The sequence below is a fragment of the Coenobita brevimanus genome, chromosome 42, assembly GCF_032717465.1.
Source record: "Coenobita brevimanus isolate Jiangsu-jjx chromosome 42, ASM3271746v2, whole genome shotgun sequence".
Classification (NCBI taxonomy): domain Eukaryota; kingdom Metazoa; phylum Arthropoda; class Malacostraca; order Decapoda; family Coenobitidae; genus Coenobita; species Coenobita brevimanus.
In genome coordinates this window covers 9,565,845-9,591,246 of record NC_136995.1, presented here as the reverse complement: position 1 = coordinate 9,591,246, position 25,402 = coordinate 9,565,845, and the positions used below count along the sequence as shown (strand labels likewise).

At 43.8% G+C, this 25,402-nt stretch overlaps 1 protein-coding gene across 1 annotated transcript in view; it reads left to right on the top strand.

Annotated features, from left to right (window-relative positions):
- Positions 1–25,402, top strand: part of LOC145397596 (putative glutamate receptor) — a 561,045-nt gene that overhangs the window by 9,548 nt on the left and 526,095 nt on the right. The gene's annotated exons all lie outside the window — the stretch shown is intronic.

The window sequence follows — 25,402 nt, the reverse complement described above, 5'->3', positions numbered from 1 at the left end:
TACCAGCGTACGGACGAAGTTTGATGCCTGGTTTCTGGTCCACAGCGTGTGAACAGGAACTCATTCCATGTATGACCAGATGAGAATCCTAGAGGTGGTGGCCACATTAAAAAGTCGCCTCCGTGTTCTCCTGTCCTCCACCGTCCGTCAACTTTCCCTACAACTCACATCACGCTCATTGGCGTACCTTTCCACTCAGTGTCTCCATCTCTGCCTCTGACTTTTCCTTCCCTCTCCCTTTCCACTTTACTTGCATACACTTTCCTTTCCTGTTGAATATCTCATTTACCAGTCCCTCTACATTTATTACCAAATCATCTTTAACCTGGTACTCTCCAGGACATCCACATCAACACCGCGACACACTTTGACTTCCACCATTGTCTGTCTTCTTCTCAAAGTAAACTTCGTATGTTCCTTTCGGCACATTTCCACTCACCTCACGTTTGACTTGGTTGACTTGGATATCTATATTGTGGGGTGGATGTGGATGTGGTTGAGAAGATTAGGAGAATTATATTGAGGTGGTTTGGACATGTGGAGAGAATGGAGAATGAAAGACTGACCAAGAGGGTGTATGTAGGAGGTGGAAGGAGGGAGAGGGTGAGGTAGACCGAGGATGGGGTGGAGGGATGGAGCTGAGAGGTATATGAGGGAGGGGGGGGGTGAGTTGGGGGTAAGGTAGTCAAATGGTGGGTGAAAGAGCGACTTGGAGGCGTTTTGTCTGCGGCCACCCTTTGCGGGATTAGGGCGTCGGGCTATATATATATATATATATATATATATATATATATATATATGTGTGTGTGTGTGTGTGTGTGTGTGTGCGTGTGTGTGTGTAGGAGTGTTTCAAGAATACTCCCCCAGTATCCCTGCTTGTCGTATGAGGCGAATAAAAGGGTTGGCGGAGGGTTAGTGCCCCTCCCCGGAAAACAGCTAACTAAAAAGCGAACAAGAAGCCTCGGACAAGAACTGACCAAAAGATGATGACCAAGGACCGAACAAAGGACATGGAACGGATCGCGACGTGGAATGTAAGGGGTGAAAATGATGAGCTGAAAGAGAGAGATTATCCAGGTGCTTGAGGGTGCGAAAGTGGATGTATATGAAATAACTGAAACTAATTGGAGAGGAGGAAGTGTGAGAGAATGGGAGTATGGATGGGGTATATGTGCAGGAGTAGGTGAGAATGAGAGGGCAAAAGAAGGAGTTTGAATTGTTGTGAGTAGAAGATTGAAGAAGAACATAAGAGAGTATGGATCAGTTGGCTCAAGAATTGTGTGGGTAAGATACAAATGTGGGCGATTGTGTGGGTGTATGCGCCAATGCAAGATCATGCAAGCAGAGTGAGAGAAGAGTTCTGGACAAATGTGGAAGTGTGCATGAAAAAGTTTGGAAGGAATGAGAGTGTTTTTGTTTAGTGAAATGAATGGTGAAGTAGGGAATGTGAAGGTGGATGGAATAGTTGGTGAGTGGGGTGTGCCTGCTTAGAAGGATGAGAATGTCAGTGTGTTAGTGGACATTTGTGCCGGGAGGGGGTTGGTGATAGCCAATCCCCTCTTCAGGAACAAAATGATCCACATGTATACATGAAGAGTGATGAGAAGGGTGGGTGGTGAACTGAAAGAAAGGAAGGCAATGATTGATTATGTGTGTGTGGATGAGGATGTGAAGATGTGTAATGGAGCCAAGAGCTTATAGAGGTTGCTTGAGTGGACTTTCTGACCATTACTTGGTGGTGGCCAGAATCGAGATCGAAGTAATCATGGAGAAATAGAAGAAAGGAAGGACGGGAAGAAGGAGTAGTTGCAAGGAGAGTGGAAAGGTTACAAGAGGATGAGAAAAAGGCAGAATATAAGAGAGAAGTCGAGGAACGATTGGGCAAATATGAATTGGAGCAGATGGGAGACGTGGAAGGTGTGTGCAAAATATACTCAGATGAAATATGTGCAGCATGTGAGGTGGTGTGTGGGGTGAAGAGAAGACGGAAGGGGGTGCAAGGAACAGCATGATGGAATGAAGATGTGAGACAGGCTGTGGCACAAAAGAAGAAAGCATACAGGGAATGGATGAGAAATAGGGGCGTGGAAGAAGTTGAGAGGCGGAAGAGAGAGTTATATGTAGGTAGGAAGAGAGATGTGAAAAGATTAGTAAGACAGAGTAAGAAGAGAGTAAATGAGGAATTTGGAAGGAATTTGAGTGTAAAGTGGAGGGACTGTAAGAAAATGTTCTGGAAAGAGGTGAAGAGAGTAAAACAGGGTGGCAGTGAAGTTAGTAGGGGAGTGAAAGATAAAAATGGTAGATTACTAGTGGAGAAGGGAGAAAAAGTATGCATATGGAGAGAATACTTTAAGGAATTGTTGAACATAGAGAATGGAAGTAATGCGAGTATAAGTGGCTGGGGATTGGCTAGGAGAAGAAGGGAGGTGAGAAGACAGGAAGAAATCAGTAGGACAGTAGTTGTGGAAGCAATGAAGAAAGTCAAATTGGGGAAACCCCCAGGCATTGATGAAGTGTGTGGTGAAATGCTGAAGAGTGGGGGGAGAGATATTAGTAGATTGGATGTGGAAGATGTGCAGACTGGCCTGGGAGAAAGGTAGAGTCCCGGAGGATTGGAGGTCAGGTCTAATTATTCCCTTGTACAAAGGAAAAGGGGAAAAAGAAGAGTGTGGTAATCATAGGGTCATTTGTCTTCTTAGTGCAATAGGAAAAGTGTATTGTAGGATACTTATTGAAAGAGTGAGGGGAATAACAGGGGAATTAGTTGGAGAAGAACAGGGAGGCTTTAGGAAGGGAAGAGGTTGTGTAAATCAGATATTCATTCTTAGATCTTTAGTGGAAAAGTTTCTAGAGAAAGGGAAGAAGTTGTATGAGGCCTCCATGAATTTGGAGAAAACATATGACAGGGTGGATAGACAAGGAACGTGGAAAGTATTAAGAATATTTGGAGTTGACGAGAAGTTGTTGAATGTTGTGAAGAGTATGTATGATGGTGCTTAGGCTGCAGTGTGTGTGGATGGTGAACTGAGTGAATTTTTCTCTTTGAAGGTTTGGTTGAAACAAGGATGTGTCATGTCTCCATGGTTGTTCAGTCTGTACAGGGATGGGGTAATAAAAGAGGTACAATGTAGGGCAGTGGATGTTGGAGTGGCCCTAATGAGAGATGGTAGTGTTTGGAAACTCCCTGTACCGTTGTTTGCAGATAATACTGCATTGTTAAGTGAAGATGAAGGGGAGCTGCAAAGCTTGGTGGATGAGTTTGGGAGAGTGTGTAAGAAACGGAATCTAAAGGTGATTGTAGGGAAGAGTAAAGTGATGGTCTTTGAGAGAGGTGAAGTCAGTGAATGTACAGTGAGGTTGGATGGTGAGGAAATGGAAAATATGAGTACGTTTAAGTACTTGGGGAGTGTCATGTGTAAGGATGGAAGTTTGGAGGGTGAAGTGCTTGAAAAGGTACAACAAGGAAGAAAGGTTCCTGGTTCCTTGAAAGCAGTGATAAGAGACAATGAAGTGAGCATGGAAGTGAAGAAGTTAATACATGAAAGTATTGTCATACCAACTCTAACGTATGGAAGTGAAGCTTGGACGTTGTTGGAAGGACACAAGTCAAGAGTGAGAGCAGTGGAAGTGAGTTATTTAAGAGGAGCCTGTGGAGTCACATGGAGAGACAGGCTGACAAATGAGGATATAAAGGAGCGTTGTGGTGTGGATGTGGATGTGATAGGAAGCGTTAGGAGGAACACACTGAGGTGGTTTGGCCATGTGGAGAGGATGGAGGGTGAGAGACGAAGAGAGTGTATGTGAGTGAGGTGGAAAAGGGGAGAGGGAGGGGGATGCCGAGGATGAGATCGAGGGATGGAGTGGAGAGGTATATGAGGGAGGGGAGTGTGAGTTGGGAGCAGGACAGTGAAATGGCGGGGGACAGGGTCACGTGGAGGCGATTTATTTGTGGCCACTCCGTACGGGATAAAGGCGTCTGGCAATATATATATATATATATATATATATATATATATATATATATATATATATATATATATATATATATATATATATATATATATATATATATATATATATATATATATATATATATATATATATATATATATATATATATATATATATATATATATACATATATATATATATCTATATAGATTTATATATATATATATAGATTTATATATATATATAGATTTATATATATATATATATATATATATATCTAACCATATATATATCTAACTATATATATATATATATATATATATTGTATCTATCTATCTATATACATATATACATGGAGCCTCTGTGGTATAGTGGTAAAGTGTGCGTTTTCGCACACTGAAGAACGAGGGTTCGCGCCCCGCCAGGGTAATAAACTTTGGGAGTGTTCTTCAGGCCATATACTGGATTGGCGGACACATGGGGTGCTGTGGTTGAACCAGTGTCGCATACCATAAAGTATGCTTGCGCCCAGTCGGCTTGCGCAGGCCGATTACACTTGGTTCACAGACTACACACACATCCAAAGCCACTCCAACACTATAGTTACATTTACAAGCACTTCTCACCCTACATACAATCTCTGCCAGACAGCCTAAGCCACTTGGTAGAGATACATTGACTGTATCGTCCCTACTTCGGTCAGGATAGGCCGGTCCTGCAGTGGACACACAAACGGCTGTTGAGATGAGATGAGATGAGATAAATATATATATATATATATATATATATATATATATATATATATATATATATACAGTATATGTAAATCTGTGGTAGTAGAGTGTGCATTTTCGTACATGGGAGAACAAGGGTTCACGCCCCGCCAGGGAAATAAACTTTGGGAGCGTTCTTCCGGCCACTTACTGCTTTGGCGGACATAAGGGGTGCTGTGGTTGAACCAGTGTCGCGTACTATACTCGTAAAGTATGCTTGCACTCAGTCAGCTTACGCAGGCCAATTCTTGGTTCACAGACTTCACACACATCCAAAACCACTCCAACACTACAGTCACACTTACAAGCACTTCTCATCCCTACATACAATCTCTACCAGATAGCCCAAGCCACCTGGTAGAGATACAGTATATAGGCTGTATCATCCCCACTTCCATTGAGATAGGCTGGTTCTCAGTGGACACTCAAACGGCTAATGATGATGATGATGATGATGATGACATACAGTATATATATATATATATATATATATATATATATATATATATATATATATATATATATATATATATATATATATATAGTCAGAATTAAAAATTTAGTTTCAAGTTATTCTTCTATTAACACCAAGTTAAAGTAAAAGGAGTCTCTTTAGATAAGTGGGTATAACTAACCCTAACTCACCTATTCTCTCTCTTCATATCCTAGCTAGTTCCCCTCAGTTTGGCCAGATCTCTAAGGATACATAAGTAGATAGTGCCCGAATGACAGATGACGACGGTCAAACGGCCTTGCTTAGGTTTGAAAAGGTTTGTCCAAGCTTCCTGGTGCAACATATTTACAGTGTTCCCCTTGAACAAACATAAGTAACGTTTTTTTTTTTTTTTATGCAAGAAAAAAGGAACCAAAGGCCTGGGGGCTGCAAAATGAATATTCCAAGAAAACAAAATAACAGCCAAATTCAAGATTCATTCATCTCGAGATGCCTGGACACACTGCGTTTGAAAGGCTGGAGATTGTGCAGAGTAGGAAAAACAAAGGGGGACAATGCCTGAGTTGAGTTATTGCATGCATGAAGGGCTGGGAGTAGCGGTTAACTCTTACATTAGAGAGTTGGACAGAAAGGGATGAGAGTTTGCTGGTACACGGGTGCTACGTGCCCGCTATAGTGCTTGAGGGATGCAACCAGACAGTTCAGAAGAGCAATGGCCATTCAAGTAACGATAGAAAAGAGGTAAAGATGCAACAATGTGACAAAGAGACAGAAATTGAAGGGAGCTAGTATGAGGAGGAGAGTTAATGAGACAATAAGCCTTTGACTCCACCCTGTTGAAATGAACTGTGTGTGGGGAGCCATCCCATATATGAGAGTTTAGTCTACGAAACCCGTGTATAAAGTCAACAACCGTGCAGGGGTAAAGAAGGTACAGAGTCGGCTTAGCACACCCAATGGAAGCAGATTTTACAAGAAAGGTAATATGTTTTTTCCACGATAAATCCCGAGAAAATGAAACCCTAAGTATGTTGACACATGATGCAGGATTGACATGGATATTGTTAAAAATTAGAGGGTACTCCTGTGGAAGATTTTGTCGGGTTGACAGATATAAGAACTGAATTTTTGATGCACTGAAAATAACAGGATTCTTTTTACCCCAATCAGATATATGAGCCAAGTCAGACATTAGGTAGACCATAGCCTCATCCCTTGTTTGTTGAAGTAACTACTGAGATGGTTGCTGTGGGAAGCGAATGGAAAGGTAAAAGGTGGAGTCACCTGCTTAAGGGTGGATAGGGTTAGATGTACAGCTTATATCATTGATGAACAAGGGGAAGAGAGTTGGTGTTAGGACAGAGCCCTGAGGAACACCACTATTGATACCTCTAGGAGAAGAACAGTGGCCGTCTACAACAGCAGCTGTAGAACTGACCGAGCAATGGCATATTTCCCTCCCTTAGAGGATTCAGAGATCTATCTATCTACAGTATATACCTAGCCTGTTTATCCCAAGGAAAGGGAGGTAGCCGAGACAGGACGACACACTCCCAATTTACTCATACACTCAAACACTTTCATTAGCATTTTAGCCCCAAAGGGGAGAAGGGACAGATCCTCACCGCACCCTACCGCACTAGGGTCAATTGCGGAGTACAGTCATTGATATCCACAGCAGGGCCCGACAGCAGAGCTGGTTTACCCCTGCCATATAATAATAGACCCATCCCCTTATCCGCACATGGCCTGATCAGCTGATCAGACAAAATGCAGGAGAATATCCCCTCAGGGCTGCATCATCACTTATTCATTCACATTTTCTCTCCATTTATTTCTGACACTCACAGCCACTCTTCCTTGCTCAACAGTCATCCCTCTCACATCCAACGCTCTCTTCACACTGTCCATCCATCCTATTCGTGGTCTCCCTCTCAGCCTTACAGTACTCCTCTCACATCAGATCTAGTTATCATTTTCACCTATCGTTCATTATCCATTCTCTCCATATGCCCAGACCATCTCAACACCCTCTGCTAAACTCGATCAGCCATCTCCCGAACAACTCCAGTTCTCCTTCGCACTTTATCATTTCTCACTCGATCCATACGCGTCACTCAACACATACTCCTCAGACGCCTCATCTCCATTACATTCAAACTTTTCCTCTCTGCTACTCCCATATTCCATGTTTCAGACCCATTTAACACAGTCGGTACCACAACACCCTCATACAGCCTTCTCTTTACATCCATTTTAAGCGAACGACATCTAAACACTTTTTTCATTCCTCCCAGCACCTTTCCTACTTCTTTCATTTTAAACTTCACTTCTGCATCTATTCTACCATTCACAGCAACATGTGACCCTAAATACTTAAAACACTCTACCTCCTCAAACAACTCACCATTCAAAACTATATTCATCCTCCTACCATCTACCGATCTCATCCACTTCATCACTTTACTATTATTCTCATTTACTTTCAATTTCCTCCTTTCACACACCCTTCCAAACTCCTCTACCAACTGTCTCAAAATCTCATCTGAATCAGCCACCAGTGCAGTATCATTTGCAAACAGCAGCTGCTTCAGATTCCACTCTCTACCATCAACATTCAGCTGACTCAGACCTCTGTAGAACTACATATTATATAGATAGATAGATAAATAGATAGATAGAAGCAGGGAGTCAGATGATGAGAGGTGTTGTGTCTGCGAGAATCGAGCAGTGCTAAACATGCTTACACACTCTGACAAGAGGAATGCTTCATAGGCACACGACAGCGTCTAGTGGCCATATACACACATACACACATGCTGACACACAGGCTGCGGGAACTTTCCATCCACGAGGAACACACGTGACACACCCCTGCTACACCAGAATTTAGGAAAGAGAGCTCAGACGGAGATTAGCCACAGAAGAGGCAAGAGAGAAGTAGACAGGCCTCAGAGGAGACAGGTGACGGGAGAAGGGCTTGGCAATTTGAGAGAGAGAAACAGATAGCGAGACAGGGAGGTAGCTACCCGGGACTTATACTCGTTCCGTGTGAGAGACTTGTTAATATTTCCAAGACAAATAAAAATAGTCCCATACTATTCTTTACCTCTCCTGTCACTACATGACATTTGGTGGCATTCACCTCCCTTACAACACCATCCATATAAATATTAAATAACCAAGGCGACATAACACATCCCTGTCGCAGTTTCACTCTCACGGGAAACCAATCACTCACAGTATTTCCCACTCTTACACACTCTCTACTATTTACATAAAAACTTTTCACCCCTTTTAGTAACCTACCATCAAGTCCATACAACCTTAAAACAGTCTACAAAGCCTCCCTATCAATTCTATCATACGCTTTCTCTAAATCCATGAATGCCCAAAACACATCCTTACCTTTCGCTAAATACTTTTCACACACTTGTCTCACAGCAAACACCTGATCCACGCATCTCATCCCTCTCCTAAAGCCACATTGCTCATCACCAATCACTCCCTCTGTACCCTCTCTAACTCTCATAATTTACACTCTACCATACACCTTACCTAAAACACTCAACAGACTTATACCCCTAAAGCTAGTACATTTATACTTATAACCCTTGCCTTTATACAACGGGTGAACACAAGCACTTGCCCAGTCAAATGGCACCATACCTTTCACATAGCACACACTGAACAGTCTTACTAATCAGTTAACAATAGTCGCTCCACCACCCTTCAGGCATTCCACAGCACACCCATCCATACCTGCAGCTTTCCCTTTTTTCATCTCCTTAATGCCTCCTGCACTTCCTCCTTCTTGATCAAAGAATCATTCAACTCTCTCAACACATTTATTACTTGCAACCTTCCATCCCCCACGGTCTCAGCCACCCTTTTGCTCCTCTGCATTTAACAATCTTTCAAAATACTCTGCCCATCTCTTCCTTACTGCATCCATCTCATTTAACATCCTTCCATCCTCTGCTTTTACTCGCTTTTCCTTCCCAGACTCTCCCTTTCACACCCTTTTCACCTCCTTCCAAAACATTATATTATTCTGTTGAAAATTCTCAGTCAACCGCCTACCCCACCTCTTATCTGCTACCACTTTAGCATCACGCACAGCACTTCTCGCCCTATTCCTCTTTTCCTTATATCTCTCATATGACACCTCATCCTTCCTCTGCATCCACACTTCATATGCACGTCCCTTCTCAGCCACAGCCATACTTATTTCCTCTCACCACCATTCACTTCCTTTTCTTACACCACTACCCACACGTCTCACACCACATACCTCTTCCGCATGCCCCACCACAGCACTCTTAAGCAAATGCCATTCCTCCTCCACTCTGCCATTTTCCTGATCTTTCACTGCGTTCCACTCATCTTTCAATTTCTCCTGATACGCTATCATTTTCTCTCTTTTATCCAACTCACTCACTTTCAAAACCTCCCTGCCACACCTAACTCTTCTTTCTGTCACCCATCTTTACCTACTCTAAACTTCCCCTCCGCCAGGTATTGGTCAGATATACCTCCACCCTCCCCTCTCAAAATTCTCACATCCAACAATTTTCCTATTACATTCCTGGACACAACCATAGAGTCCATCAGTGCTCTATCAACAACCCTTCCACCCTCCTGTCTCACCCATATATGCTTATAAATATCTTTCTTCTCAAACAGGGTATTTCCAATCACCATCTTTTGCTCAAGACACATCCCTATGATTCGTTCCCCATTTTTATTTCTTCCAGGCACACCGTTCATATCAATTACACCTTCAACTGCTACATTTCCCATTCTAACATTCAGATTCCCCATCATTACCACATTCACAGTCACTCCTAGACTCTGCGGACACTCATCAACATCATTCCAGAAAGACTCCCTCTGTTCTTCATCCCTTTCACTACCAGGCCCATATGCACTCACAAACACCCACAACTCACATTCAAATTTCGTTTTCACCCACATCAGTCTCGATGACACCTCCTTCCATTCAGTCACACACTGCTGTACTTCAGAACTCACTAACAAGGCCACACCTTCTCTTGCCCTTCCTCTATCAACACCTGACAATCTTCCATTCACACTTCCAAACATAGACTCACCCTTCGCTTTCATCTTCGTTTCACTCAAGGCTAACATATCCAACTTTCTTCTCACAAACATTCTCCCAATCTCCTCCCTTTTAGCCTCAATCGTATTACATCCACGCACATTCATAGACCCAATCTTCAGGGTACGGGGATAACTCAGTCCCCCATCCCTTTCTCTGGCCTGCCTCAAACATTATTTAATTACAGTTACAATAGAGTTTTTCCCTCCCTCAGAGGATTCAGAGATGCCAAACATTATTTAATTACAGTTGCTTAAATACAATGAAACATGTTATAGCTGTCCACACTGAAAGTGTGGAACGTGTTCGAGCAAGCGAGCGAGCAATCAGGCAATGCTGAATATTGTCTCGTGTGGCTCATCTTCCTCTGTTTGCCTGATCTGAAAATACTAAAAAGACCTTACTAGATTACACCAAAAATTTTCCCTCGCACTTCCTAAAACCATTAATCCTGTTGTATTAATTTTAGGTGTGGGGCTTGGGACCTGGCAGGTTAATACTGACTTTGCATTTTGCTCACTCACAAAAATTACTTTAAACCTCTCGGTGCCCTCCAACTTGAATCGGAAATCAGAAATTCAGAGTTTCTTTCGTCATTTAGGGTATTGTATTAGTCTGACTCGGATTCAGTCAAAAATTTCCAAAAAAGAAAAAAAAAAGAAACAGAAGGTAGTATTTGTTCTGAAAAGGCAAAACCTGGTTGCTCTAAGCAATGGTCGAAAAATATTACTGCGCTACTCATGCAGCCTTAGACCATTACTTCTTGTGTAGCCGGCTGTTACGCTAATCTGCCTTATAAAAAAAATCGTTTCCTTGATATACGGAAAATCTACTGGGAATTACGGGTTGTCCATGAAATGAAAATGATTGAGGATTTTTATGCGATTTCTAAAATGGTGTCTATCTTGTTTCTTCAAAATTGTCTGAGATATCTAAAATAAAGTTCGCTACTGTACCACAGAGTTTTCCTCCCGACCCCTTCCCAATGTGATAAATCTTTCACTAGGGTACATATGTCGGGGGTCCAAACTGTGACTAAATTTGGTGGTAATCTTACTTTCAAATAAGAATAAGATCAAATATTCACTTTATGAACATTAAGGTATAATACCTTATCCCATTTGCCACGTCAGCACACTGAGCATGCGCAGTCAGGTACAGTGGAATAATCATAACCTTCCAAGTATATATACACATGCATTATATTTGTCCATAAAGGTTAAATGCAAGCATTAAATTTATTAATATGAAGGATTATTGACCAAAAACTAAAGCAAATCATTAGATAAATAAACTGCTTGAACCAGCAATAAAAGTTCTCTGGAATTTTCCGCTCCCTTTACCAGGAGAGCTATTTTAACCTTGCACATTTTACTGCCAAACACAAGATATCTCGATATGGGGGAAAATAGTTTCCACAGTTTGGGGGTCGGGGGAAGAATGATACTTTGTATCAAGTAATGTGACCCCTAGCCAGAAGATCTCTCCACAAGTCTCGTGAACTCTGTGCTGTGGCCCTTCTAGGTTGCGCATCTTGACCACTGTTCTCCACCATTCACAAGCTCAGGGATAGTTGTTAATTGAATGGACAGAAATTTATTCATTCTTTTTATGTTGATATGTCCCCTACATTTAATATTAACAGGTCTCAGCACCCCCTCCGAATCTGGATGTGTGGAGATGACTTTAGTTAACGGCCACTGGGATCTTGGTTGGTCTGTTATTACAAAGACCACATCTCTTATGTTTATGATTGACTTGTTACTAGCAGCTTGAGTCCCATAAAACCTGTCTCTTAAGCTCAAAAGATCATTGTCGCCCCAGTGTCTATTCTAGATGTCCAATACTTTTTTTTTTTTTTTTTTTTTCAAAAGTTGATATCCCTTATACAAATGTTGCCCTAGTTCATTATTCTTAATGATGGGATCATCTTCCTCTTGGATATCAACACAAGGCACCGGATGGAGCTTCCTGCCTTACAATATAATTATGAGCTGGTGTCAAGGCTTCAATTGATACACTGGTATCATCCAGATAGGTTAAAGGTCAATCAATAATTCTTACCTCATGTTCAGTTACCACTGTTCTCAGTCCTTCTCTAGTGATCTTGATTCTGTTTAAGGTTTTCCTAAGTCAGTTCTTCACAATACCAATCATTAGTTCTGTAGGCATGAATATGTTATGATAATATATAATAGTTATAGACTTATGTGGTAGGTGGGGGCGCTTACCATCCACTCACCCAGAGTAGTGCTGCTCTCGGGTGTCTGCCCTTTCCTCTCCTCCATTCTACTGTCCTTCCATCCTTTTCTGTCTTTCCTTCATTCTTTCCTCGTCCCTCTGCTTACAGGTGACTTTACACTCCCTCTTCTGTCCTTCTCTCCTTCATTCTTTCCTCTTCCTTCCGCTTGTGGGTAACTCTACATTGAATGACAAGCCAAATGGTTTCCTGTTCACCAGGAAACGATTTATTACGCTGGGTGGTAACCATATAACCATATTTTGGCGCCTGGTGGTTTAGTGGGTAATTACAACGCTCCAATCGGACTGAGCTTGTTAAGGTTTATATCCAAGGGGTGGTTGGGGTTTATTGCTCACGTAATGCCACTCAGGGATGAATGAGGATGGTCACTCTCATCTTAAATGTCTAGCCCCGGGCTCCTACGCTATTCATGGGGCAATATAGGATTGGATGATGGATGGATGGATACAGACATTAAAATATAGGTATTGACGTTAGTAACACACAGTAAGTCATGTCTGATGTACTGTACAAGGAAACATTCGAGCTCAAGAATGTCGATATATTGCAAATTCTTAAAGCAATACAGGTATGTCAAGGTCATGCAGTATAACCAACTTCAGCAAGTCATCTGACGTCATGGAAAACTACCTGTGGAAAGGTACCAGACAAAGACACACTGATGCACTGGTCAGTATATACGAGTATAAACTGGGAGATTGGAGAGGATAGCAGAGGAGAGTGTCACGGGGTTTTTATAATATCACGGTAATTTTGAAATAAATGCTTTAAATGTTATTTAAATTGATAACAATATTCAATAATATTGAAGAGCAGAGACAATGATTGTCTTGCTACATCAAGCAACGATTACTTTACGCTGACTTGCTAAGATTCTCTAAGAACGAGAATTTATAAACTTTCTCAACAGTACACAGCAGAGACTAATTACTCACAATTGCTGAATTACTGTACTGTTAGCCTCTGGAGAAAGTTACTTCACCCCTGACAATAAATAACTAATACTAATAATAATAACATCAGGTTCTTGCTGATGCATTAACTCCTGGCACAACGGATTTTAAGTTAATACAACAAGACTGGTCTAAGTACCAGTTATGAATAGTAAAACGTTTATGCAAGCTAGGAGCTATATGGAAAATAAGCTTGATTTGGAGAAATGAAACAAGAGTTTACTTTACATTAAGCTCAAGAAAGGAACTGTTAAATTTATTGATTACAAAAAAATAAATTTAACATTACATTTCAAATCAAATCAATGAGACGCACTCACTCACTCACACAAAAGCTAAATACTTACGCCTAGGAAAAACACCTTAACTAAGCTCTTAAAACTAGGATTATACAAAAGGAAATACCGGTCGATGAATGCTATGTATCACCCGGGGGGGGTGGGAGGACTGGATTAACTGTCTCAGTGGAGCTTGGGTGCTAGCGACCTCTCACACTTCTTGGAGCACAGGACCTTCCTCCGTCACAGCAAACACTAGACTGAGTAAGTCGTGGGAACAAAAGCGGAACACTAGGCCGCATTTTTAACGGTCAAGTGCAAGCAGGGGCGAACAATAAAGAAAACAATAGTATCGCTCAGTACAGCACTTAGTGACGTGCATTAAATCGGTCACTTTTGAAAACAGTGACGAATGTTTTGAAAAGTGTACCCCGAAATGGAGGGAGAAACGGTTAGCTGAGCGATACGCAGTGAGTGTTCCACTATTAGTTCGTGGCTTCTCACAAAAGGGAAATGTCGCGGATTGATTCGTGACAGAGAGTTGGGGTTGTAGCAGGATAACTAAGTGACTCGGCGTCACGTTACGTTATGTTCCGTTACGTTACGTTGCGTTACTCTGTCTTCATACAACTTTGTCCAATAAAACCCCGTAACCCTAAGAATAAACTGTAACTCACCTTACTTAAGATAAAAGAATACATTAGAACGGGAAGGAGAGAGAGAGAGAGAGAGAGAGAGAGAGAGATCCTTTTTACTCTACTTGATGACGCACCATTTTACTCGTAGTAGCCCATACACTCCACTGGTGATAATGGTGTAGTCATTCATCACAGTACATCTACAGTCTCTCTCCAACTAATCTAACCCCTCGGCAACGTTCATCGACATTGGTGGAAGCTACGACTGCCACGAAACAGGCCACATCTACAACAAATTTCATCAATCAACAGTACTTATCTTGGACGCGACTCTACGATATACAGTCTATGACTTACAAGTAACCACAACCGAGCAAACAGTATGAAAAAACGAGTTACAAGTGAGGAAAAACAAGCTCAATGTGAAGCTACAAGCAAGCTCTGCAAGACAACTCTACAAGCCTACAAGTTAACCACAAAAGAAAAAGAAGTAAAGCTTACAAGGAAATGAGTGGACTGCGTGATAACTGAGTTAAGCACTGCACAGCTTACTTCCATCACCTGCTTCACCACCTCACCACCACTCATCCCCACCTTTCTCCACCATTCTCCCCACCCAATCTTCTCCAACACCACCATCTCCACCACCACGAAGGAAGGGATTAATTACCAAGCCATGCTGACGTTATGAGCTGGGTCAACAATCCTGAAAATCAACTACTCCCTCTCTAGACCTCACACCACCACTGAATTTCTACTGCTGGTTTAGTGACCTGAATATTTATTCTAAATAAGGTTGTAATAGTTAGCACTTCATCACTTACACATATATAACTATCCATAATATACTAACATTAAAACATGTATCTCAGTATTAAAGTAATATCAAGTTATTACCCGAACGAACGAAACACATATATATATATATATATATATATATATATATATATATATATATATATATATATATATATATATATATATCATTCACAGAAATATTACCAACAACACGGTGAGAAAATTACAGTCAACACTGACGTGTATATGCTTTATAATTTTAATTTTTTGAGCAAGCAAGAGAAATGTAGGATGTGATTTAGTGAGTAATCTCATTATGCCAAGAAAACGGCCTAATGTAGTGTCTGAAGAATCAGCATTAACGGTGCCAAATACCCTAACACAAGAACCAGAAAACTTTCAACGAAGAACAAGTCACCAAACACAATCAGAGACACAACAACAAACAAAAACACAAAATCAGGAAACAAAAAACACACCAGATAGAGAAGAAAAAGAACAGCAAATAGCTGAAATTTACATTGAATTAAATAATGATGGCACTTGGTCACAGTTTCCAGATGCATACAGCGAATTTTCTAGAAATTTACCACACACTTTCTATAACCTAGATCATAGAGTACTAAGGTCAGGCAAAACATAAATTCCCTGTAAACGACGATTGCAAGGAAAACACTGTAAAGATGGCTAGTACACGTACAGCAGGCAGCAATGCAGTACCTTCTCCAAAAAATTCCAATAATACCTTAGTGCCAGTGTATCTCTTTCACGAGGATAAAAATTTTACAAAATTTTCTGGTATTGAAAAGACAGGAACGACATATACACAGCGATTGGCGAAGGTCAGCAATCTTTTTTTTGAAGAAACATCACAGATTAGAAGGGAAAACTAGCTGTTTTTCAGCAAGAATACACCAAGAACGATGACCAGCTGGCAATTTGCTTAAGTCATACAAGCTGTTGAGACCTTCAGCATTTGAACTGTTAAGACAGAATTTCTCAGGAAATTCTCTGGAGGCAGGAATTTTCTTGGCGGTATAACCCCAGAATTACATAAAATTGTAGACCTACTAAGGCAAACACATTCCAGCTCAGATCTAGGGAAAATAACACCAGATATTTCCACTATTAAGAAAATCTTGTCAGCTAGCCTAGAAAACTCAAATTGGGTCTCAGCTAATGGTAATATGTCAGTAGTGCATGTCGTTGACATCACTGGCTACACATCAGCGCTATGCAAATTGCCTGAGAGAATGTTAATAATCGCTAAAACCATACCATATAATCCAGGGATGTGCTTACTTGATTTCATTTATGAGGTGGAATTAAACTGCAGCAATGCTTGCATAATTGACACATCCAGGCCAATAGGACAGAGATGAAAGTGCCAGAGATTGTTGCAGGGATAAATCAGTCAAGTCCTGGGAAAGTCCAGAGACAATCTCGATCAGAATATAAACAGAGTCAAGTTGGCTCAAGGACTCGTTCCTGCACACCAGGTAACAGGTTGGTACAAAAGTCTGGCTGAAGTCTGAATAGACATCGGCTGGCACAATGACAAACAAATGGAAGATCACCTCGTACGTAGAACTCGAGGGACACACTCTGTTAATACTATGCAATTCCTGGCCACTCAAAAGCTGAGTGTCACATTAAAAATAAAGAAGACAGGCAAAAGGGTTTGAACCATTTTGCAGGAAACATAAATCTTCCAGTCACTGGACCTCAGACTATAAAACAGTAGAAAAATTAGTGTCTACATATGGGTCGGGGGAAGGTCGTACCAGCACAAAAGCGACAACACATAAAACAACCAAACATACTGATAGTAAACATAGGAAATGTTTTTGGAAATGAAAGCATTTTGGTTTATGCTGTATGTGAATATGAGGCGATTTCATTATTATAGGATTCAGGCTCACCAGTGAATTTAATTACGCAAGATGAGTTAGAAAGAAGTCTTAGAAACAGAAGAAAAGCGACGTTTGGGGAGAATTCAGATTAAAATGTATACACAGTGGATGATAAAGAAATACCAGTTATTGGTTTGATTGAGTTAGACATGAAGTTCACCGAGACCACAAAATTATTCACTACCACCTTTTACATAGAACAGTTATCAGTTAGAGGATGTACACTTCTTGGACTAAACGCAATGAGGGCACAAAATGTTGATGCCCAATTTCAGTGGAATTGACTGCAACAGCTAATTCATGGAGGAAATTTCATCTCCTGATAATACACCCAACAATTATAGAAAAACTAGAGTCACAGGAGCAATTATACACAACACAAAAAAGGTAGAGTCTGACTTACATTCTCTCATAGAAAATGGGCACTTATACCAGCCTTCACCAACTATCTCTAACCTCTCATGCACTCACCCACAACCAATCGTGACTCGTTCACTCACCCAGCAAGCATTAATTTTAATATAAATTTACCACCAATACCATTCATGAAAGTTATGATTGAAGTAAATTGAGAAATTGTGATGTCACAGTATTAGAAGAGATTACTAAAATTAATGGCCTTGTGATAGAAATTGCCCTATGTTTGGTAAATGACAAGGGTGAGTATAATGCGCGGCTTGAAAAACAGTGCCCCCGAAGAATACCATAGTATCCCCGACGACAGGGCAAGCCAAGAACAGCGTAGTGTGCCCACAGATATGCCGACACCCCCACACGGACCCCACGGGGTAGCCGCCACCAGCCACCACCACTCCGGGCAACAGCGACACATCTCAGCCCGGGCCGTGAGCCCCTGTGACATGCAGCCACCACGCCGCCGCCACCGTAGGAGAAGGACACTACCTTCGCGTAGTGGAATTGCTGAGCTGGCTAGGGATGGAGTTAGAAACTATACTCCAGATGGCGCCCATCCGGTAGAGACGATCTATGGTCGCTCCCAAAGTTTTCCGGTAGAGACGATCAATGGTCGCTCCCAAGGTGTTCAGGTAGAGACGATCTATGGTCGCTCCCAAGGTGTTCCGGTAGAGACGATCTATGGTCGCTCCCAAGGTGCTCCGGTAGAGACGATCAATGGTCGCTCCCAAGGTGTTCAGATAGAGACGATCTATGGTCGCTCCCAAGGTGCTCCGGTAGAGACGATCTATGGTCGCTCCCAAGGTGTTCCGGTAGAGACGATCTATGGTCGCTCCCAAGGTGTTCCGGTAGAGACGATCTATGGTCACTCCCATCCTCGTGAGACGATCTATGGTCGCTCCGAGAGTGTCGTGGTAGAGACGACCCATTGTCGCTCCCTCCCTCGTGAGACGATCTACGGTCGCTCCGAGGGCATGCAGAATAGAGAGACGTCCCCACGGCAGGAGACTGGAGCCCAGGCTTCCTGTCCCAGAGTGACCCAGACAGGCCTCCCAGCCTCCCCTGGTCTCTATACCCTACGCCTGGCTCTAGAGCAGACGCACCTGACGGACCCCAGTGGAAGTCGCTGCTGCAGCTCTCCCCTGTCGGCGCCCCTAAACGCTGGAGACCGCAGTCCACAGTCTCTCTCGGCTCTCCCCAGGACACCCAGGCGTGATCTCTCTACGCCCCCACGACGCCGGGACCTATCACAGAGGTTCCTGGAGCTATTCGGCCCCAGTCCCAAGGGCCACACGTCGGAGTCAAGTCCGTAAGCCATGGGAAGTCCAGGACGCGAGAGGATGCCCTTACGAGCTATCCCGTGCCCTCTCGGCACGCCTTGCATTGACAGTGCCCCTAGCCCAGCATAATCACCAATGACATGTTCCTGCCTATCCCCCTGATGAATACATGTGATATTGTAGCACGAGTAATTTTGGTTAAGTGTGATTTCCCCTAATGTACGTATTGTGCAGTGATTTCATATAGTGAATATCGGGGTAGATCAGATCACAGTGAGAAGTTAAAGGACGAGAGTGTGGAACAAGATCTGATTGACTATACATGTGAGTGACATCTCTGTTATATAATTAATAAGCCTGTGCCTATAAAGACATACCCCCATTACTGTGAAGGAATATTGTGAAAGGAAGTATTAATAGTATTCTCACCTTCCCCCACGCTGTGGAACAAGATCTGATTGACTATACGTGTGAGTGACATCTCTGTTATACAATTAATAAGCCTGTGCCTATAAAGACATACCCCCATTACTGTAAAGGAATATTGTGAACGGAAGTATTAATAGTATGCTCTCCTTCCCCCATGCTACCAATAAATCTTGTTCACCACCCGCTCTCACTCCCATATTTCAAGTAAGTGTGAGTCAAGGATGAATTCAATTACCAAAATATTTTGGCTAGTGGAAATCATATAAACTTCACGGCTAATATCTGCCGCCATCCAGTATTACCATAACTTTCGCCTAGCCGTCACAAGTCACTCCCCGCACCTCCCCTATCTCCTCCTAGTGAGACTCAACCCCCTCCCGTGCCCCAGCGCGCGCGCCTATATTTACTGCACTCCTGATACATTAGGATTGTTTTCATCAGTATCAGAGAAGCAAGTATCCTGTGAGATACTCATATCCTAGATAAGGTTTTATATTGCTATATATTGTGCTGTAATATTTGCTGATTTGTCCTGTGTCTGACTGTGGTAATATACGTGTAAAGGTTGTTGCCTAGAGTTTTTGTGTCCTGCCTCTCTTTATTGCACTAGCTCCGGTCTCGAAAGAGGATCCCGGTCCACGTTAGGTGAAATAGGAACGAGAAGTCGAGCCTAATTTCACCTAGCATTACACTGGTGGCCAGCGGTGGTTCTAGACCCGGGCGTAGAAGAGAGGTAATCAGGAAATATTTGGCAAAATGGCAACTAAACCGCACGTTCAGTTACCGAAGTTTGACCCCGACCAGTATGATATACACACATATCTGGCAATAATTAAACCCTTACTGGATATTGGCTTTGAAAATGACCAACAAAAAATTGCAGTCACACTACCACTGTTGGGTAAAAAGGCGGCCAACATAGCGCCGAAAATCGTCCTAGAACTTACCTGGCAGAACTTTACAAAGTACTCTGTACAAGCCATCACCCCATCATTGGGGAAAGTAGTGGCTCTATCCAAATTGGATAGCTTTTCATTCGACGGGGATTTAGATAATACCCTGATACAGGCAAGACGCCTGGTTACTGCTGCCTACCCGGAGGCAGATGATGAAACCCGGGATCAGCATACATTTAATACTCTGCTCAGAGTACTCCCAAGTGTTGTAAGACAACACTTCACTATCCATGATCCAACAGGAGACATGGATAGAGATATCAGTTTAATGAGGCACCTTTTGGCCGTCCATGCCACCCTTCACGCATCGGCGAAATAAATCAATTCCCCGTTGACCTCATCACCATCAACCCGTGGGAATTTTCTCCATGCTACCACGGATGTCCGACCCACGACATCCGTGAGCAGCTAGAAGCTGCCCAGTGCAGCCAAATGACACGAGGGCGCTTACAAACCTCCCCACCATACGCAAATTCCCCTAAGCCTCAGGGGAAGAAAATACAAAAAGGGAAAAACAAAAAGCGCCCCCCCACTGCTCCCGCATCCCACCGTAATGACGGGGTCCACCTTACCTCTCCCCCAGTCTACGACAGGGGAGAACGTTATCTTTCCTTTTCCTCCCCTCTCACTCTCTCTTCTGTTCTACCTTCCCCTATTCCTGCCCCTAGTTCTAACCTTCCCACCCACACACCACTATACCCCCTCAACACAAAACCGGCCTCCCTCTTCACAGGCCTCCTAGGACCCTCTCCTCATCTTCCCCTAACCTACTTCCTAAAACCACCTCCCCTACCACCTCAGCCTCCACCACCTCCACCACCCCCCGCACCTCACCTGACATCTCACCCGCCACGCCTCGCTCACCCTCACCCCTTCTCTCCGCCGCCTCACCCTTTCCACCCAAGCCCACGTGCCCCGCCCACCCCACCACCCCCGCAGGACCACCCACTACCATCGCCCTCTCCCCTCCACACCTACACACGGCCACTCCGACGATCTTGCCTTCTCCTGCGCCCCTAATGCGCGCGAACAGCCCGTGCTAACCGACCCCGCCCACCCCGCATGCCTACTTCCCCACCCACACCCACCCTCAGAACCACCACCACCACCCCCTCCGGCCGACTCTCATGCCCACCCACCCGATACACACACACCCCTACACCGCCCACCTCTCCACGACTTCACACCATCAAGCTACATCATGCCCAAATCCTCTCTACCTGTACGCCCCAGAGACTCAACGCCGCATTACCATGACACAAAACCCGGCCCTTACCCGCAGTATCCAGCATTCAGCCCCCAACCACACCGACAGCCACAACAAGCAAGATGAGAGTGAAGCGGGCCGTATGGGCACCTACCCTCGGCAGGAACCACCGACTCCGCGGGCCACACCACCTGCTAAACCTCCTCCAGTCTACCACCGCCACCTCCACACTCTTCCTCACCTACGACCCAGCACAAGAAGAGAACTCTTACACTGTCGCCTGGCAATCTACGCTGCAACACCTCCAGCCCGTCTACACCACATCCAACACACAAGCGTTCCACCTCCAGCCACGGGGACGTGACTTTTTACAGGAGGAGAGTGGTAAAATGCGCAGTTTGAAAAACAGTGCCCCCGAAGAATACCATAGTATCCCCAATGACAGGACAAACCAAGAACAGCGTAGTGTGCCCACAGATATGCCGACACCCCCACACGGACCCCACGGGGTAGCCGCCACCAGCCACCACCACTCCGGGCAACAGCGACACATCTCAGCCCGGGCCGTGCGCCCCTGTGACATGCAGCCACCACACCGCCGCCACCGTAGGAGAAGGACATTACCTTCGCATAGTGGAATTGCTGAGCTGGCTAAGGGTGGAGTTAGAAACTATACTCCAGATGGCGCCCCTCTGGTAGAGAGGATCTATGGTCGCTCCCAAAGTGTTCCGGTAGAGACGATCTATGGTCGCTCCCAAGGTGTTCAGGTAGAGACGATCTATGGTCGCTCCCAAGGTGTTCCAGTAAAGATGATCAATGGTCGCTGCCAAGGTGTTCAGGTAGAGACGATCTATGGTCGCTCCCAAGGTGTTCCGGTAGAGACGATCTATGGTCACTCCCAAGGTGTTCCGGTAGAGATGATCTATGGTCGCTCCCAAGGTGCTCTGGTAGAGACGGTCTATGGTCGCTCCCAAGGTGTTCCAGTAGAGACGATCTATGGTCGCTCCCAAGGTGTTCCGGTAGAGACGATCTATGGTCGCTCCCAAGGTGCTCCGGTAGAGACGATCTATGGTCGCTCCCAAGGTCTTCTGGTAGAGACGATCTATGGTCGCTCCCAAGGTGTTCCGGTAGAGACGATCTATGGTCGCTCTCAAGGTGCTCCGGTAGAGACGATCTATGGTCACTCCCAAGGTGTTCCGGTAGAGACGATCTATGGTCGCTCCCAAGGTGTTCCAGTAGAGACAATCTGTGGTCGCTCCCAAGGTGTTCTGGTAGAGACGATCTATGGTCGCTCCCGAAGTGTTCCGGTAGAGACGATCTATGGTCGCTCCCAAGGTGCTCCGGTAGAGACGATCTATGGTTGCTCCCATCCTCGTGAGACGATCTATGGTCGCTCCGAGAGTGTCGTGGTATTGACGACCCATTGTCGCTCCCTCCCTCGTGAGACGATCTACGGTTGCTCCGAGGGCGTGCAGAATAGAGAGACGTCCCCAAGGCAGGAGACTGGAGCCCAGGCTTCCTGTCTCAGAGTGACCCAGACAAGCCTCCCAGCCTCCCCTGGTCTCTGAACCCTACGCCTGGCTCTAGAGCAGACGCACCTGACGGACCCCAGTGGAAGTCGCTGCCGCAGCTCTCCCCTGTTGGCGCCCCTAGACGCTGGAGACCGCAGTCCACAGTCTCTCTCGGCTCTCCCCAGGACACCCGGGCGTGATCTCTCTACGCCCCCACGACGCCGGGACCTATCACAGAGGTTCCTGGAGCTATTCGGCCCCAGTCCCGAGGGCCACACGCCGGAGCCAAGTCCGGAAGCCACGGGAAGTCCAGGACGCGAGAGGATGCCCTTACGAGCTATCCCGTGCCCTCTCGGCACGCCTCGCATTGACGGTACCCCTAGCCCAGCATAATCACCGATGACATGTTCCTGCCTATCCCCCTGATGAATACGTGTGATATTGTAGCACGAGTAATTTTGGTTAAGTGTGATTTCTCCTAATGTACGTATTGTGCAGTGATTTCATATAGTGAATGTCGGGGTAGATCAGATCACAGTGAGAAGTTAAAGGACGAGAGTGTGGAACAAGATCTGATTGACTATACATGTGAGTGACATCTCTGTTATATAATTAATAAGCCTGTGCCTATAAAGACATACCCCCATTACTGTGAAGGAATATTGTGAAAGGAAGTATTAATAGTATTCTCTCCTTCCCCCACGCTGTGGAACAAGATCTGATTGACTATACGTGTGAGTGACATCTCTGTTATACAATTAATAAGCCTGTGCCTATAAAGACATACCCCCATTACTGTAAAGGAATATTGTGAACGGAAGTATTAATAGTATGCTCTCCTTCCCCCATGCTACCAATAAATCTTGTTCACCACCCGCTCTCACTCCCATATCTCAAGTAAGTGTGAGTCAAGGATGAATTCAATTACCAAAGTATTTTGGCTAGTGGAAACCATATAAACTTCACGGCTAATATCTGCCGCCTTCCAGTATTACCATAACTTTCGCCTAGCGGTCACAAGTCACTCCCCGCACGTCCCCTATCTCCTCCTAGTGAGACTTAACCTCCTCCCGCGCCCCCGCGCGCGCGCCTATATTTACTGCACTCATGATACATTAGGATTGTTTGTGTTCTCATCAGTATCAGAGAAGCAAGTATCCTGTGAGATACTCATATCCTAGATAAGGTTTTATATTGCTATATATTGTGTTTTAATATCTGCTGATTTGTACTGTGTCTGACTGTGGTAATATACGTGTAAAGGTTGTTGCCTAGAGTTTTTGTGTCCTGCCTCTCTTTATTGCACTAGCTCCGGTCTCGAAAGAGGACCCCGCTCCACGTTAGGTGAAATAGGAACGAGAAGTCGAGCCTAATTTCACCTAGCATTACAGTGAGACTAATGCCATTTTAACTGACACTATGAATGGAGATTTGAAGATTCAGAAATGAACTTGTATATGCAACTTAGAGATTTGCCCAGATCCTATACGCGAAGCGACAGTAGCTGGGGCATCGAGAAGAGTAAACTCATTAGACAAAGAGTGCATAAAGGAACATTTGATTTGCTCAGAGAATTCTAAGACGGAAAATGATGTATTAGATTTGCTATAGAAGCATCGACGAACTGTTGCATTACCTAGTGAAAATTTAATGTGTACAAATCTCATACAACACAATATAAACATAAAATTGGATACACAGCCAATCTATGTGCCAGCATACAGAGTTGCACACTCACACTGTGCACTAGCAAAGCAGTATGTGGATGAAATGTTAAGTTTGGAGATCACTGAACCTTCAGTATCCCCATGGAATGCACCAGTCCACTTTGTACCTAAACAGAATGGGGACATGAGGGCTGTTGCTGATTATCGCAAACTTAATTCAGAAACCATTCTGGGCCTTTTACCCATGCCATTGTTAAGTAATGTCTTACACAACACTACACCAGAAAATACGATCTTTTCTAAAATCGATTTACATAGTGGATATTACAAAACACAGCTAGATGAAAAATCATCCAAATACACTGTTTTCTCTACAAACTGTGGGCATTATCAGTATGAAAGAATACCGACAGGATTAAGGACAGCTCCAGGCACATTCCAACAATTAATGAATAGTGTATTATCAGGAATGTTAGGTGATGGTATTTTAGACCATCTGGACGACATCATAATAGCAACACACACAATAGATGAACATATACAAAAATTAGACCAGCTCCTACAAAAGTTAGCCACTGCTGGTTTAATAATGCTGTCTAAATGCAAAATTTGTTTCATGGAAATGAAATTCTTAGGCCACATACTCGATGCAGAAGGTATCCACACCTCAGGCGAGAAAATACAAGCAGTAAAGGATTACCCTGAACCCACAAATCTGAACGAAGTAAGACAATTTTTAAGACTAGCAGGATATTAAAGATCATTCATACAAAAACTCTCTCATATAGCAGAACT